At 27.7% G+C, this 16724-nt stretch overlaps 1 long non-coding RNA gene across 1 annotated transcript; it reads left to right on the top strand.

Annotated features, from left to right (window-relative positions):
• Positions 1–3308: 3308 nt before the first annotated feature.
• Positions 3309–7260, top strand: LOC136089516 (uncharacterized). The gene is made up of 4 exons (XR_010643118.1): positions 3309–3647; positions 3762–3887; positions 3968–4578; positions 5008–7260. It is a non-coding gene; the product is annotated as an uncharacterized LOC136089516 (long non-coding RNA).
• Positions 7261–16724: the final 9464 nt, after the last annotated feature.

Below are 16724 nucleotides of genomic sequence, written 5' to 3'. Positions count from 1 at the left end.
ACTTTAGTCGACTGAACAATATTGGATGCAAGAGAGGCGCTACATTAACAAAATATTTGTTAAATTCTTGACATATTTTTTTTTCACTTGTTATAGTTTTTTTGTTAATAATTACTTTTTTTGGTAAGCAAGATTTCGGTAAGTTTCTTTTTCTCTCCTCCAGTTACTTCATTTATAATAGACCATGTTTTCTTGATATCAAACTTGTTTTTATCCAGTTGGTTAAAATAGTACTTTATTTTAGCTTGTTTTAAGTTATTTTAATAAAACTTTTTATATGACTTGTACGCATTTTCGTCAATTTCCATTTTAGATTTTAGAAATTTTATACAGAAGTGGTAAATGCATGTCTCCTACGTCACCGCAAATACGCGGCGACGGGAGGGGGTATTGACCTTAAACGAATGTTGGCAGACGGCGAAGATAAAGAAGACGAAGAAGATAAAGAAGATGATGAAGAAGTAGGATATAGCGAAAAAAATGTTAATACAGAAAGTGAGGTCTTTCAATCTGTCAAGACTCTAAATTTTCTTCATAAATGGGCTGTTGAAAATAATATCAAGTCTAAACCGTTAAACGAGCTTTTGACACATGTGAACTCTTTCATAAAAGACATTCCTAAAAGTGGAACATCTTTAAAAAATACTTTAAGAAGTTTGGGTGTTGAAAACGTTGCTGGAGGTGATTTTGTTTATATTTCTTTAAAAATTGCACTCAGCAATTATGTAAAACGCTTCAGAAAGCCAGCAGAGTTTGATCTTATTATAAATGTTGATGGCACTCGAATATACAATAGTAAAAAAACAAATGTGGCCTATATTGTGAACTATAAATCAAAAAGGACCATATGCAATTGCTTTATGGTATGGTAAGGATCTACAGTTCTTGGAGAATACCTCAAAAAATTTGTCGCAGAGTTAAAATTCTATTTTATAAATGGGTATGAAGGCCTTAAGGTGATAATTAAGGCATTCGTATGTGATGCACAAGCCAGAGCATTTTTAAAATGTATAAAAAGTCATAGTGGATATGACAGTTGTGAAAGATGTGAAGAACATGGTGAGTATCATAAAGGTATAAGATTGTTAGGTACTAAATCTTTATTACGAGATGATAAAAAGTTTAAAGAAAAATTTTATTCAGAACACCAGATTGGTAAATCACCATTATCCAAACTTGAAATTCCAATCCCATTGGAATTTCAAGTTTGGATAATGGTGCAATGGTGACTGGATTTGTATTTTCAATGGTTTGGATAATGGTAATTGGCAATGGTGACTGGATTTGTACTTGACTTTATTATTACTTGACATGCATTTAGTTTGTCTAGGGGAAAAGAAAAAGAAACTTTTGAAGAATTATATTAACAAAATAGGTTCCTCTGTAAACAGCATAATTTCTTCGCAGCTGCTCGAAAAAAGAAAATGCACACCAAGAGCCTTTCAAGGTTGGCCTAGAAGTTTGGATGAATTTTCTGATTTCAAAGCAACTGAATTTCGCTTTTTTTTATTATATGCTGGAATTGTAGTTATGTAAGGCAAAATATCGCATAATGAGTATAAACTTTTATTGACTTTATCAGTTGCAATGCACATTCTTTTATCTGAGACAATGGTTAAAGATAACTCAATGGTTTCTTATTGTAAGAATTTGTTAGATTGGTTTACTACAGAATCAATTGTTTTTTATGGGCCATTGTTTGCATCTTATAATGTGCACAGTATTATTCATTTAGCTGATGATGTAATAAATCACAAAGTATCATTGAATAAAATATCTGCATTTCTTTTTGAAAATTACCTTGGAAAAATTAAAAGAAAAATTCATAGTGGTACATATACAGTTGCTCAAGTTGTTAAAAGGCTTGATGAACAAAGTAAAGTAATACATCTATTACCAACAAAAAAATCAGTGATCTTTAATACAAATTTTAGAAATAGAGTTTATTATATCAGCAAAATAGGTTTTGTAGTTGTTGAGAAAGTTGTAAAAAACAAATGTTTTTGTAAATTGTTTAAATTTTCGAAACTAACAAATCTTTTTGATAGTCCTTTACCAAGTTCAGTCATTCATATTTACCACTTAACAACTTTGTCAAATTGCAAGGAAATTGAATTGGAACAGAATACATTGCTACACAAAGCCATCATGATGCCTTGTGATAAAGGAGGCTATGTACTTATTCCTCATCTCCACTGTGACCTCAATTACAATTTTACAAATCTATAATTTTGATTATTACTTTTGCACATTTGGTCTTAATTATATTTGAAGTAAATTTTTTTTTAAATTCAACATCTTCGCTTCCAACAAGGCTGCAAACAACCACTGTTAGAGTATTATAAGCAGTATTATTAAGCAACCACTATTAGAATTGGAAGTTACTGGATCAGAGAAAGGATGAAGTTTAAAGAGCAAGATAATGATTGACAGATGACTTAAAAGATTGCAAATTATACGAATCAGGAAAGCAAGATGAAGGTACCAAATTCCAAAGAACTAATATTTGAGAAAAAAACTAGGCAAATAAGAGTTTTTGGAGCACTTAAGAATAGTCACAGAAAAAAGATGAGACTTAATTGAATGACGAGTAACACAAGAATGAATTTTAGTAGATGGCACAAGAGAGGATTTGATATATGGTTTCCAAATTAATTTTATAATGATTTTACTCCTAAATTTTTATACAATGTAGAAAATACTTGTTATTATGTCAGTATTTATTTTTAGTTTTATTTTTTATTTTTTTAGTTTAAGTATAAAAAATCAAAAAGGGGGTACATTCATTACCCCCCCCCCCCTCCACAAGAACTTTCAAACTTCAATATATTATTGATAAAATTAAAAAAATATAAAAAATTATGCTTCAAAATTAGATTTTTTTGCAAAATAAAGTTATTTAAATACCTTTTTTTTTTTTAATTATCTTATAAACATTGTAAATGATCAAATGGAATAGTGGTTTTAGCTTAAAAACAGAGAGGTTTTTTTTCAATTTTTTGCTCGGAATTTCTCTCCCCCCTCAAGGAAAATGACCTGGATCTGCCACTGGCTAATACACTTTTTAATTTGATTTTTCTTTTTATTATGAATTCAAATTTATAATTATTATATTTATTAAATAGTTACAATTTTTTTTATCAGTAAACTGTTAACAGTTTACTGTTTGTGTATATATATATATATATATATATATATATATATATATATATATATATATATATATATATATATATATATATATATATATATATATATATATATATATATATATATATATATATATATATGAGGTTGGCTCATTTTAATCATTATATTTAATTTGTTATCATTGTATTCAAAAATAATTATTCATACATATGTATTCAAAAATAATTATTTGTAAATTACGTTTACTTTTGTTATGTTTTTTTTTCAAGTTTCTAATTTTTACAAAAATATGGAAAAATTTATCAAAGCAAAATGGCTTGAACCTCCACATTTAATTGAATATGGTACAGTCCCATCAAATTAGGTAAAAGAAAGTAATGGCAGTTTATGGGTCTGTTGGCCTAAAGTTGTGAATGTGAAGCCATTAATTTTAGGCAGACAGATACCAAAAAAAGACTGGTCTAGGTTCATTTTGTTAAAGAAATATGGCAGTGAAAGTATGTTTAATACAATATTTATAAGTGCAATAATTACCTGTATTTTATATATATATATTTTTTTAATTTAGAATTTATTTACCTCTATTTTATATTATTGTTTTTTTATTTTAGGCAGCTTTTCTGAATGTGAGATGATCCCTTCAGCTAATGATACAAATGAGGATACAGATGATTAAAACTTGTTAAAGCGAAAAAACCGATTTACATTACTGTATTTCATGTGCGATGATGATTTTGGTAAGAAATATTTAAATTACATCTATAAAACGTGTTTTTCTATAATAAAACAAATTAATTTTATCTATTGTTTGTTGTAGATTACGAGGTTGCTCCCAATCAATCAAAAAAAAAAAAAAAATTGGCTTGCAGCAGTGATGAGGAGGCAGAGACCACTATAGACAATTTCCCATTACTTCCGTCATCACTACAAAAATGTTCTTAATTTTATATTATTTATTTATGTATCTTTTTGTTGTTGCATTTTCACTACTTTTACATACAATTTCTTTGTGTCATTTGATTTATAACCTAAACTATCTGGGATGATATTTTTAAGAGTATAACAAATAACACACTTAGAAACACTGAACACAAGTTTAGAAGGATCTGTGTGTATTATTTTTAATGATAACTAAATATTTATAACAAATAATATCTATTTATAACAAAGTATATCAGGTATGTTTGAAGAGGTGTTTCAGATCTTTAAGGTGCAGAAAGTTTTCATTTTTTTTAATAATAATTTGAATTTTTTTTTTTCAGTTTTATTCTTTATATATGTTTATATATGTTTGATACTACTTTTTCATAAAATACTTATGTATATGAATGAACTAAGTTTATTATTGCAGATTGCCGTAGTAAATCTGTGATTAGTTATGAGGTTGATAATACTTCTGCTTCATCACAAGTGTTACATCACAAGATGGTATGTTTGTTATCTATAATGTTTTCTTTGAACTTTTATTGTTAACAATTTAGAAAATAACTATTAATTTATTTTTATTCAACCATATTATAGATTTACACACACAAGTTTACATTAATAGGTTAGGTCTCACTCAAATAGTTACAAACTAGTTAATGGAGTGAAAAACCTATAAAACACAAAGTTTAAAACATAATAAAACATAAAAGCAAAAGTAAAAAATACAAAATAAATGAATAATAATAATTAAAGCAACTTAAATAAAGAAGTTATAAAAACAAATAAAACTTAAAAAACAAGCTTATTTTTTATTCAGCTATATTTAATAAAATACAAATATTATTTACTTACTAGTAAGTAAATAATATTTGTAATTTTGAATACTAAACCTTAAACAACTTTTATGATTTAAAAATGTTTTATTTATAGTTTTCCAGAAAAATGTAATGAAAATCCTAAAAAATATAACAAAAGAACTAGTGAAGGTGAAGCAAAGTCAAAAAGATCTGATGAAAAAGTTATCTGGAGTACAATATACAGGAGTAGATATTGTAATAAGTTAGTCTTTGTTACTATTGATAATGTTAAAGGTTTGGTAAAGTTGGAAACTGAATTAGAAGATAAAAATTTATATTTGCAGCTGGTATGTTATGTTATCAATATTTAACTTTATTCATCATTGTTTTGCTGTTTCATTGTACATTTTATTAATTTTTTAAGAATAATAAAAATTACAGTAAACTCCTGATATTTTGTATCCTTGATAACTAGAACTTCCAGTAACTTGAACTAATTTTGAATCCCCGTTTAACCCTTATATATATATTATACTCTCAATAACTCGAACAAATTTCTTGGTCTCTTGGAGGTTTGAGTTATTGGGAGTTTACTGTATTTGATAATTTTAGTAATAGCGTATATAGTAGATTTAAATAGTAAGTTTGACCAGTTGTTAGCTCAGTTTGATCAGTTATTTGTTCAGTTTATAACACTGTATGTAGTATATAAAATATTAGTAGGAAAGCTTGTTTAAGTTAAGTTGTTTTCACACACATACACATACAATAATCTATACATACAATTACATGTATACACATACAATTAATGTATACACACATACAATTTCAGGGTTGCTGATCAACCTTTGAAGACCTGGAATACCTGGAAATAGCATGAATCCTAGGAAAAACCTGGATTTTGGAAAACTCAAGGATTTTTTTTTAATTTTTTATAAAATTCTGAGAAAACCCAAGAAAAATATTATTTTTGTTTAAATTTTTGAACAATAATTTTTTTTTGTAAGAATAGCTTGTCAATACTAATAATAAATATACTAATATTCTAACAATAAATTTGCAAGATGTAGCTGTTGTTGTTAAAAACTTTTAGCTAAACTCAGGGAAAAATGCTCTTTACTCAGGGAAAAAATTTTAAAATTATACTGACAACCCTGAAGTATCGCATACATTGTTACTTTTTTATATCACATGCTTTGTTACTACTTTGTTGGCAATAGTGTTTAACCAAAATTGACTTAGTATTTTCAATATTTTTTGCTTTGCTTGCTATTCTGATATTTTAAATAATTTAGTGAAGGGAAATACCTGCCCTCATAGATCATCTACTGGTTACTATGAATATTCTAATGTTAATTATTGTGAGTAACTATTAATACAGGTGACAGTTTTAGTTCGTGCTTGTTGCAACCACCGAAAAAAAGTATATACGAGGTGATGAACAAACTTATCACAAAAGATTGGTTGCACCAAACTATAATATTAAAGGTACTTCTTGGAAGTGCAATTTTTGTACTGAATTCAAAAATGTTTATTCAGCTATTATAGGTATATACAAAGATATATTTTTTCATAGTATATTTTAAGAAATTTTGTAACTCGTGTTATGATAAGGTATTTAAATTTTAAAGTACAGTTTTATTCATTTAGAGGCAGTCAGGAGTCTGCATGTGGATGCCAAAGATATCCAACTCCACAGTTTTATAGGAAAATGGTTGCAACATGCTGGCGTGTTGAATATACACAAAGAGAAAAAAAAAATAGAAAATCATAATAAAACATTATAATGATCTGTTTTTCTTTTACTTATAAAATAAAAAACAATTTTCTTTATTCTTTTATGACTGTAAATTAGTATTAATTTAAATATTAATTCATGTAAATATTAATGGGCATGTTAATTTCGTAGCCATCGTAAACGCAACCCATTCAGGAAACGGAAATGTCTAAATTCGCAGAATTTTTGATGATTTTTGTTTAGTGTTGGTTCGTGTATTTCCTTGTTTTATTTTGTTTATTTTAAAGTTTTAGAAATCTTGTAGAAATATGGAAAAATTAGCCATTTTATTGAACATGGAACAATCCCACAATAAACAATAACATTATTATTATGATATACATGTTTTACATTTTAGAAAGTTTTTCTGAAGGTGAACTTGTTGAACCTGAACTTTATCAGTCATTGAACTTTTGAATGTGAACACAGTTATTGATTGTCAGAGATTGAAGCATATGAAGACACTTGAGATGACTAAAATTAATAGAAATGAAAAAGCTGGATAATTATGCTATTATTAATTATTATTAATTATTTTAAACCAAGTTTATCACCTATATAACAAATTGATAATTTAAATAACAATCTAGTATAATTGCAAGTAAAGGTAACCACTTAAACCAAGTTTATCAATATAACTTCTAAAATATTATCATATTTCAGAAGTTATATTGATAAACTTGGTTTAAGTGGTTACCTTTACTTGCAATTATACTATTATTACTATTATTATTATGCAATTATACTATTAAAATATTATCATATTTCAGAAGTTATATTGATAAACTTGGTTTAAGTGGTTACCTTTACTTGCAATTATACTAGATTGTTATTTAAATTATCAATTTGTTATATAGGTGATGATCTTCAACCTAAATGGGTAAATCCTGGACATTTTCCAATACTTCTGCCATCAATAGATAAAGGTCTTATTTAGTTTTTTTGTTTTGTATATTTTTAAAATATTTATTTATGTTTAATAACAACAATAATAATAATAACAATAAAAAAACAAAATAACGTTTTGTTTTTTTATTGTTATTATTATTATTGTTGTTATTATATATATTTACAGTTGGTAAGAATAACTTAAAAGTTTTAAAAGCTCAATAGCAATATAAAACTTTAATATAATTACTTATTAGTATTACTAATAAATATTTTAAGTAATATTTTAGGGAAAAAAGCTTTGAATATTCTAAGATGCAACTTCATATTTTTAATTGCTATGTTTTATTTTTAGAGGTAGTCGGGAGTCACTATGCGGACAACAAATTAGTACATAATAAGTAATTTATCACTAATAACAATAAGTAATCGCAACAATCGTTAAATCAGCGGTGATAATCACTACTTATTCACAAATGACAAATCGCCACTCAATAACTAGCGATAAAATGTTTATCCGTCCGTAATTTTCAGAAGAGGATCTAAATTTGTATCCAGCAAGAAGGATATCATCTCAAAGAAATTATTTTCCGAACCTTAATAAGGTATGTAATTTCAAAAACTGCATTAAAAAAAATCATTTAATACTTGTTTTTATTATTTTCAACCCAATAACTAATTTCCCACCTAATTCAATATTGAAAAACATGCGTTTCCTCTGCACCACCCTGTATAAAGCTTTTGTTTTCTTTTTAATTTTAAGTTTGTTAGTTTTTAAGTTGTTTGTTTTTTATTTTGGTGGCTAATTTTGGACAGACATTGTCATAAACATTTTGAAAAGTATTCAAAAAATTGTCAAACGCGCTATTGGGGTCTGCAGAGGAATAGACATCTTCCCATCGTTCTTCGTACAACTTCTTTTTAAGTTTATCTAGGCTTTTAAACAAAGATTTCTTTCAGTAACAAATACTTTTTTATTGCCGTCGTTAGATAAAACTCCGTGCGCAATGTGATAGATAGGAAAATGATCAGAGAAATCTGAAATAAAAATACCAGATTCAAAATGAGTATCTAAAAAATTATTAGTTAAAATATTATCAATTGAGGTCGAAGTAGTTTTTGTAATACGCGTTGGCTTAAAAATGGTAGATAGAATGTTAAATTCGAATAATAAGTTTAAAAAGTTTTTTGTATTTACAAACTTTTCATAACACATAGCATCTAAGTTTAAATCACCAGCGAAAAAAATATGCTTATTCTGAATGCTCATTTGTGATATAATTGTTCAAGGCTATTATGAAAGTTACTTTGCTTACCGCATGGCGGTCGATAAAGCGAGGGGATTAAATTTTTTTTTTATTTTTTTTTTTGTTTTATTAGAATCTCAATTCACAAAGTTTCAATATGTTTGTTTGCTTTACAAAAAGTCTTTAAATACAAACTTGTCAAGAATATAGATTGCAACGCTGCCTCCCATGCTTCCAACACGTGGTTGACTTATTATTTTACAAGATGATAAATTCTAATACATTCATTTTTTTAGTAAAAGTAAAAATATACCGACTAAACTGTGTTTTATTTATAATAATATATATATATAACAAAATATTATAAAAGTCTAAAAACGAACTCTACAAATTAAAATCTTTTTCAAAGTCTCTTTTTAACTTTCAATTTATCGATTTTTATAATGCGTTCCAAATGAACGCACTTATTCAAATCGAATGTTACTTTTTTGACCTCAAACAATACGAATAAGAGAATAAAGAAGAATAAACCATTCGATGATTTTGGATAGGAACGTAGGAATGAATTAGAGAAAGCATACTGTTAGCTCGTGTAAGCTTTTTTCAAGACGATACAGTTGATTATACCGAGATAGGTTTTCATTGAGATATACTCCAAGATACTTTATGTATTTTGACGGAAAAAGTTTTTTTCCGTTAATTTTAATATTATCAGTAGTTTTTTGAGGGGAATGAAAAATAATGTATTCCGTTTTATTGACATTCAATGAAATACGATTACTATTTAACCAATTACATAACCGATGAAGATCTTGATTAACTTTTTTACTAAGGTTGGGAATACCGGGATCCCGGGATTCCCCGGTTTTTAACAATCCCGAAATCCCGAGATTAAGCATTTAATCCCGGGATTTTTTTGAAATCGCTTTCAGTTGAAAATTTTTAAATTAAATTATTTTTTTCGTTCGATTGCATTAAAATTCGAACTTAACAATTTCGAAATTCTTGCAGTTATGTTTTTGAATAATTGGATTAAAGTTGTTATAACAATTGAAATTGGATTGCAATTAGGGGAAAGTATGCACCCTTGATCCTAAAATCCAGGGGAAAAAAGCTAAACAAAAATTTACGAAAGACAAAATTATAAAACTATTTTAGCGTTTTCTAAATTTATGGTTTTAATAAACTTTAAGAAAGTATATATATATTTTTTATAATCAATATTAGTTTTACAATTATCATTAATTTAGGAGAATGTTATTAACATAATGCGCCCTGGATTTTATGATCAAGGGTGCACGCTTTCCCCTACATTCTTAAAAATTTTTGGTACTTAGTCGCATTTATTCAAGTTTCTGACAATTTTTCTCGAATCGACGTTATCTGTTTGTGACTATTTTACAGTACAAGTTTTAATAAAAAATAAAATTGCTGGTTTTTTGAACAGTAAATTTTCTAAAATTATAATGGCTTCGTACATGGAGTATGACAAAAAAAGTAATTCTGCTGTTTGGAAACATTTTTTAAGAGAAGAAAAAGGGCAAACAGCAATGTGTAAGTCTACTGACTGCAAAAAAAATTTAAAAATTGGAGGTGGTTCAACGAAAGGTCTCCATACGCACTTACTTTCCGTCCATAAAATTAACCTCACACCAACTACTATTTCAGTAAACACACGAGATGAACCACCAATAAAAAAAAAAAAACGTTAACCAATTATTTTCCGATATTGGAGCGATTAGCAGCCATTGATGAGATTTCGTTCAACGTGATATGCCGTTTTAGTGATATACGTGCAGGTCTTATAGATACAGGATTCAAAAGTTTACCCACAACAGTTAACACTGTGCGTAAAATGGTTGTAGATTACAGCAAAAAAATAAGGCATTTTTTTTATTACTGAAATAGCTAGCAAAAAAAAACATGAATTCGGTGTAGGAGAAAGATTTTCTTTATCTTTTGATGAATGGACATCATTGCGTAACCGTTGCTACATGAATATTAATTTACATGCACGAAATTGTCAGTTCTGTAGCTTAGGCTTAACTCGTATAACGGGATCAATGTCAGCAGATAAGTGTATTGAGCTATTAGAACAAAAGCTTGCATAACATGGACTTGATTTGAGAAAAGATATTGTTGGTATTATGACTGACGAAGCAAGTGTGATGAAAAAAGTTGGGAGAATATTACCTGTAAATCAACAGTTATGTTTTGCCCATGGTGTGCAACTGGCCGTTATTGAAGTACTATATCAAAAGCAGGATATAGAAAGAGAAATAGATCAGCAATTCGACGAAGACGAACAATCAGATATAGAAGACGATTTTTCAGAGAGAAACTCTTGCGAGGATGATGATTTTTCTGACAACGATAAACTGGTTGATCTTGATGCTAGTCATAATTGGCATCGAGGAAACGAATTTGATGTTACTGAGGTAAATTGTGGTCCAGTGATCAAAAAGGTACGAAAAGTAATAGTAATGTTCAGACGATCACCAAAAAAAAAACGATATCTTGCAGAAGTATTTTGCGGCTGAATTTGGGAAACAAATAGCTCTAATTAAAGACTGCAAGACAAGATGGAATAGTCTTTTGTCAATGCTTCAACGCGTCTATTTATTAAAAAATTGTATACAAAAGGCATTAATAGACATAAGTCTACCGGAAGGTGAATCTTTGGCTTTATCTAATATTGAGCTTAAAACTGTATCTGCTATCATTAATGCGCTACTTCCAGTAAAAGCAACAGTTGAGGCCCTTTGCCGTCGGGATGCTAATTTGTTTACAGCCGATGTTGCCATAACTTTTATGTTAAAAAAACTTAAAGATGCTAACAACGTTATAAGTCAAAAGTTGCATTCATCTCTCGTTCTTCGAATGCAACAAAGGCGTACCGATGCAAGTGGGATCCTTCAGTATCTGCACAATGGTAGAACCAACATTCAGTCCGAATCTGAAATAGAGCTAGTAACAGTTCCGACTTCAATAAAATGTCGCAAATTAATAGTTGAGTTACTTGAAAGACTAGACGCTAAAAATCCAGCTACATCATTAACAGCTAATGAGTCTGAATCAGAAGTTAAACTTTCTGTTTCAAATGAGGCACTACTCCAAATTGTTTCTGATTCTTCTGACTCTTCATCTGAATCTATTTCTTTTGCTCTTAAAAACAGCAAAAGAATCACAGACGAACTTAATAAAGCTATAAAAAAAGCACATTTGCCCAGCATACCAACTCGATGTGAGACGTTATCGTCGAAAATTCAAAAGGAAGTGGTGTTGTTTGAAAATGGAGGATCACGTGGTGATTTTTTGCAAAGAGCGTTTGATTTTTTAATGACTATTAAGCCTACCAGTGTGGAATCAAAACGTGCTTTTTCTGCGGCCGGACTTTTTGCAACAAAAATAAGAAGTCGTCTGGGGGATGAAACTTTGGATGTGCTCTGCTTCCTCAAAACGTATTTTAAGAATAATCAAAAATAATTGCATACGTATATTGTATCTACAAAAACAACGTCTTTATAATTTAATAATTAAGTATGTATAATATTAACAAACCTTTGGTTTGTTAATATTATACATACATAATTATTTAATTATAAAGACGTTGTTTTTGTAGATATAATATACGTATGCAATTATTAATTAATTATAAAGACGTTAATTATTTAATTATAAAGACGTAAATGTTAATTATAAATTTTATACTTCCTTGAAATTTGTAAGTTTTTTCTAAACATGCTTTAAATGTCTTATTAATTTCCTTAATACTTTTCTAAAATAATATGTTAAAATCTTTCAAAAACAGGTATTTCAAAATCCCGGGATCCCGGGAATAGGTAAATGTAATCCCGAAATCCCGGGATTTTAAATATAGCACGGGATTACAAACCCTATTTTTTACAAAGAGTCGTAAGTGATTTGCTGATATATATAAGATTGGTATCATCAACATAATGATGTACCTTAGAATTTTTTAATGAACAAGATAAATCATTTATATATAATAAAAAAACAATAACGATCCAAGAACAGAACCTTGTCGAACGCAATAGTTTATAACTTTATGTGTGGATTCAAATCCATTAATTGAAACTAGTATTCCGTCGTAGTTTAACTTTTTTTATTAGAATGTTGTGATCAACCCTACCAAAAAGTTTTTGAAGGTCGATGAATACACCACAAGCAAAGGAACCATTGTCAATTGCACCACGAATCATTTCAGTAATGCTAATAAGAGCATGAGAAGTGGAGTGATTTGAGCGAAACCCATACTGTCGAATATGAAAACAAAGCAGAATTATTCAAAAAGTTGTAAATACGAGAATACAAAAGTTTTTCTAAAAGTTTGCTGACATTTGATAATAATGAAACTGGTCTGTAGTTATTACAGTCAAGTTTTGAGTCTTTTTTATGAGTTGGGATAGCAGAAGAAGTTTTTAAGATATCAGATAATACACCGCACAGTGGGCCAGAATTCACTTTTACTGGACAAAATTCATAACTAATTTAATATTACTAAAATTAGGATGAGTAATAATATGATGTCTGCACTTCTTATGAAGGTGTTATTTTTTTAATACGCTATAGATACTAAATTTCGGATAGCAAAAATCTAGTTTTGGTATTTGCAGATATTTTTACGAGTGCTATGTTTACCAAATTTTATATAAGTGCCAATATGAGGTCGCGCTTTTTAAAAACGTGAGTATATTTTTTATTTAGTTACTATGGATACCTAGTTTTGCTTAGCAGCAACTAACTTTTATTAGTTGCATATGATTTATTTGTGCTACGTACACTATTTAGCACCTGTTTTATTATGAGATCCTTGCTCGTGAAAAGCAAAATTTATTTAAGTTTAATATGATTAACTAGAGTTATTACACATGCTATTACACGTTGCTAGATAAATTTGTTTTCCTGTAGAAAAAAATTGTATTTTAGCTTAATTAATTAGTTTTTCTAATTAGCAGATTTTACGAGCGTCTACAGAATTTTTAAAATTTGTATGTTTATATTGTTCCCATGCATTCACAATCATCAAAAATCTTTGATAATGTAATCTACAAGAAGTACAAGCTTAGCAAACAATAATTCACAAGAATTTGAAGTTGAAAAAGTTGTAGCTTTTCTTCGTTTTTAATGATGATTCTTGAAATAAATTTTTGTTAGGTAAAAGAGTTCAAACGTAAAAGAAAACCAAAGTGGCGCCTAGTGGCAGCAAGATTTATGAAATTATTAAAGCAAACATATATAAGCTTTAAAATATCTGAGTATAAAAACAAGATGTAGCAATAAAAAACATATATTGTCAATTAAAAGCAAAAGTTAGACATATAAATATAACAAATTAAGCATATTTAAATTTGCTATAAATATGTTAATTACATACCAATTTTAGTCTAACAACTTTCAAAATCTAGATAATATATAGAGTTATAATATAACATTTTAAAAAGCGCAATATTTTATGTAAATTTTATTTATATCCATCGATTTTTTAAACAACATTTTTCTCTTTATAATTTTTTTTTCTAATTTACACTCGCGTCTACTTCAACCACTAGTATATTCATTAAAACTTTAAGTGTATATAAACGGTTTTAAATTGTTTTATAGTGTCTTTATATAGGTTCGACACCATTTAGGCATCAAAATTCTGATTTTGGTTTTCATACTTTTGTTCAGTCACTGGCCCACTGTGCACCGGTGATGAATGACAGATTAAATAGTTCAGAAATTACAGGAGAGATATCATTTGCAAGAGCTTTAAAAATAGGTATTGGAATGCTGTTAGGTCCCAAAGCCTTGCTGTCATTAAGAGAATGAATAATAGATAATACTTCGTTTTTGTCTATAGGTTTTATGAGTATTGATTTAAGATTAGAATTTTTAACATATTTATTAAAGTTAGTATTGAATGAGTGTGAATCTTTTTCTGTAATTCTTCCGGAACTGAAACAAAGAATGAATTTAAAGATTTCGAAACTTTAATGGATTCTTATATCATGGAGTTGTTAGAAGATAAGTAGGAAGGAAATGAGTTAACTGTCGAACTAATGTTTAAAAGATTCCTTATACCACCCCATGTAGATTTCAAATTTTTGGCATTATCAGAGAAGAATTTAGAGTAATGGTTCTTTTTACTACGACGGGTGAGAGTAACAAGTAAGTTTGTATATGTTTTATAAGATTTTTCTAGGTTGAATTTGTTATTAGGATTCTTTGTTTTAAGAAATTTGTTAAATATTTTATTTCGTATTTTAATTAAAGTCAAGATTCCTCGTGTTTGCTGACTTTCTTTAATGGTGCATGTTTATCTAAAAGAGAACCGAAACTTGTTAAAAACTCTTCAAATGACTTATTAGTCTTACCTTCGTCGACATTGATTACATTAGTCCAGCTAATTTTTGAGAAACCACTACATAATTCTTCGCAATTTATCTTTTTAAATTCCGAGAAGTAATGCAGCGAGGATTAATTTTATAAAATGGATGTATTAAAAATTGGGGTAAATTTGGAGTGATTCTGATACCGTAGAAGTAAAACTACCGGCAAAAATATTTGTAGAAGTTGCATTAGAAAATATTTTTGGAGTTTTGGAGTGATTCGTGATTTTTGTTGGCAATGAAATTAAGGAAAGAAAGTTGTTTAAAGTAATGGTGTCTAAAAATTCAGAGACAGAATTATCTGAGTTTGCTAATAAAAGATCGACAGAAAACATTAAAATTGCCCATTCAAAAAGTAGTTTTGGTTTTCCAGAGCTTTTCAAAAAGTGGAATTAAATATAATTTAATGAATTCTGAAATATCCATATTAGGATGGCGATAAATATAGCCAATAATGATGCTTGATATTTTAGGAAAGGTGATTTCCAAAAACACAGATTCTAAAAACTTTTGTTTAAGCATATTAAGATCGTTTCGAAGTTTGTAAATTAATGTATTAGATATATGAAATAAAGCTCCTTCAAAATAAGATTTTGTTGGATTGTGCTCATAAACATAACCGGTAAGACTTAATGGGATAGTTGGTAGGATATCATTTTTTAGTTTGGTTTCAGTTATACCAATAATGCTGAATTCAATGTTAATAAGAGATAAAAGTGAGTTTAATTCGTAAAAATTTTTAATAAGAGAAGTAATATTTAAATGAAAAAGAGAAAAATTATTTTTGTCGATGTTGGCAGAGTTGAAACATTCTATGTCCATATATTTACAATTAGTAGGGTTTTCTTCGAGGTTTACGTCATTGTCATTGTTGTTATTAAGTTAAGGAAATGAAGTCATTAAGTTCATTATAAAAATCAGACTCTATGATGTTTGGAAAAGACGATATGTTGTTTGAGAGTTTATTAATATAAATCACTTTATCATTTGTTGTTTGCAGATGCAGCTCCTTATCAGATAAAGAACTAAATGGAAAAGTATATTTTTACATGAAATAGGGAACCAAGATGTTTTAGAGTTTTTCGATATTCTAAATTCCATATCATTCAGACGACAGCATTTTTTTATGAAAAAGGTTTAGGCAATGATTACATTGAAGGTAGTGATGGTTTGTATTAATTTTCTTCAAACAATTTTTGCAGTGAGTAGACATTGAAGTTGTACAGTTTATAAATTGAAATTATTGAATGTATTGAAATAAGGAAACAAACAGTAATATGAACAGCAATACAACCAAAAATAATTATTAGTAATATAAATATCATTGAAATAATTAATAATATAAATATAATTGAATCAATAAAATATTAAGATGAAAATAATATTTATTTAACAATGAAAAAATAATACTATTAATAAAGTTAGGGAAGAATAACGTAAATATATATTAAAAATAAGTTATAATTAGTTAAATTATAAATTATAAGTATAAAATAAATAATATTAAAATAATAAAAAACTATGAATGATTATAAGTAAAATA

Source organism: Hydra vulgaris, chromosome 13 (assembly GCF_038396675.1).
Source record: "Hydra vulgaris chromosome 13, alternate assembly HydraT2T_AEP".
NCBI lineage: Eukaryota > Metazoa > Cnidaria > Hydrozoa > Anthoathecata > Hydridae > Hydra > Hydra vulgaris.
The sequence above is the reverse complement of the archived record's forward strand: the minus strand, read 5'-3'. Positions and strand labels throughout refer to the sequence as shown.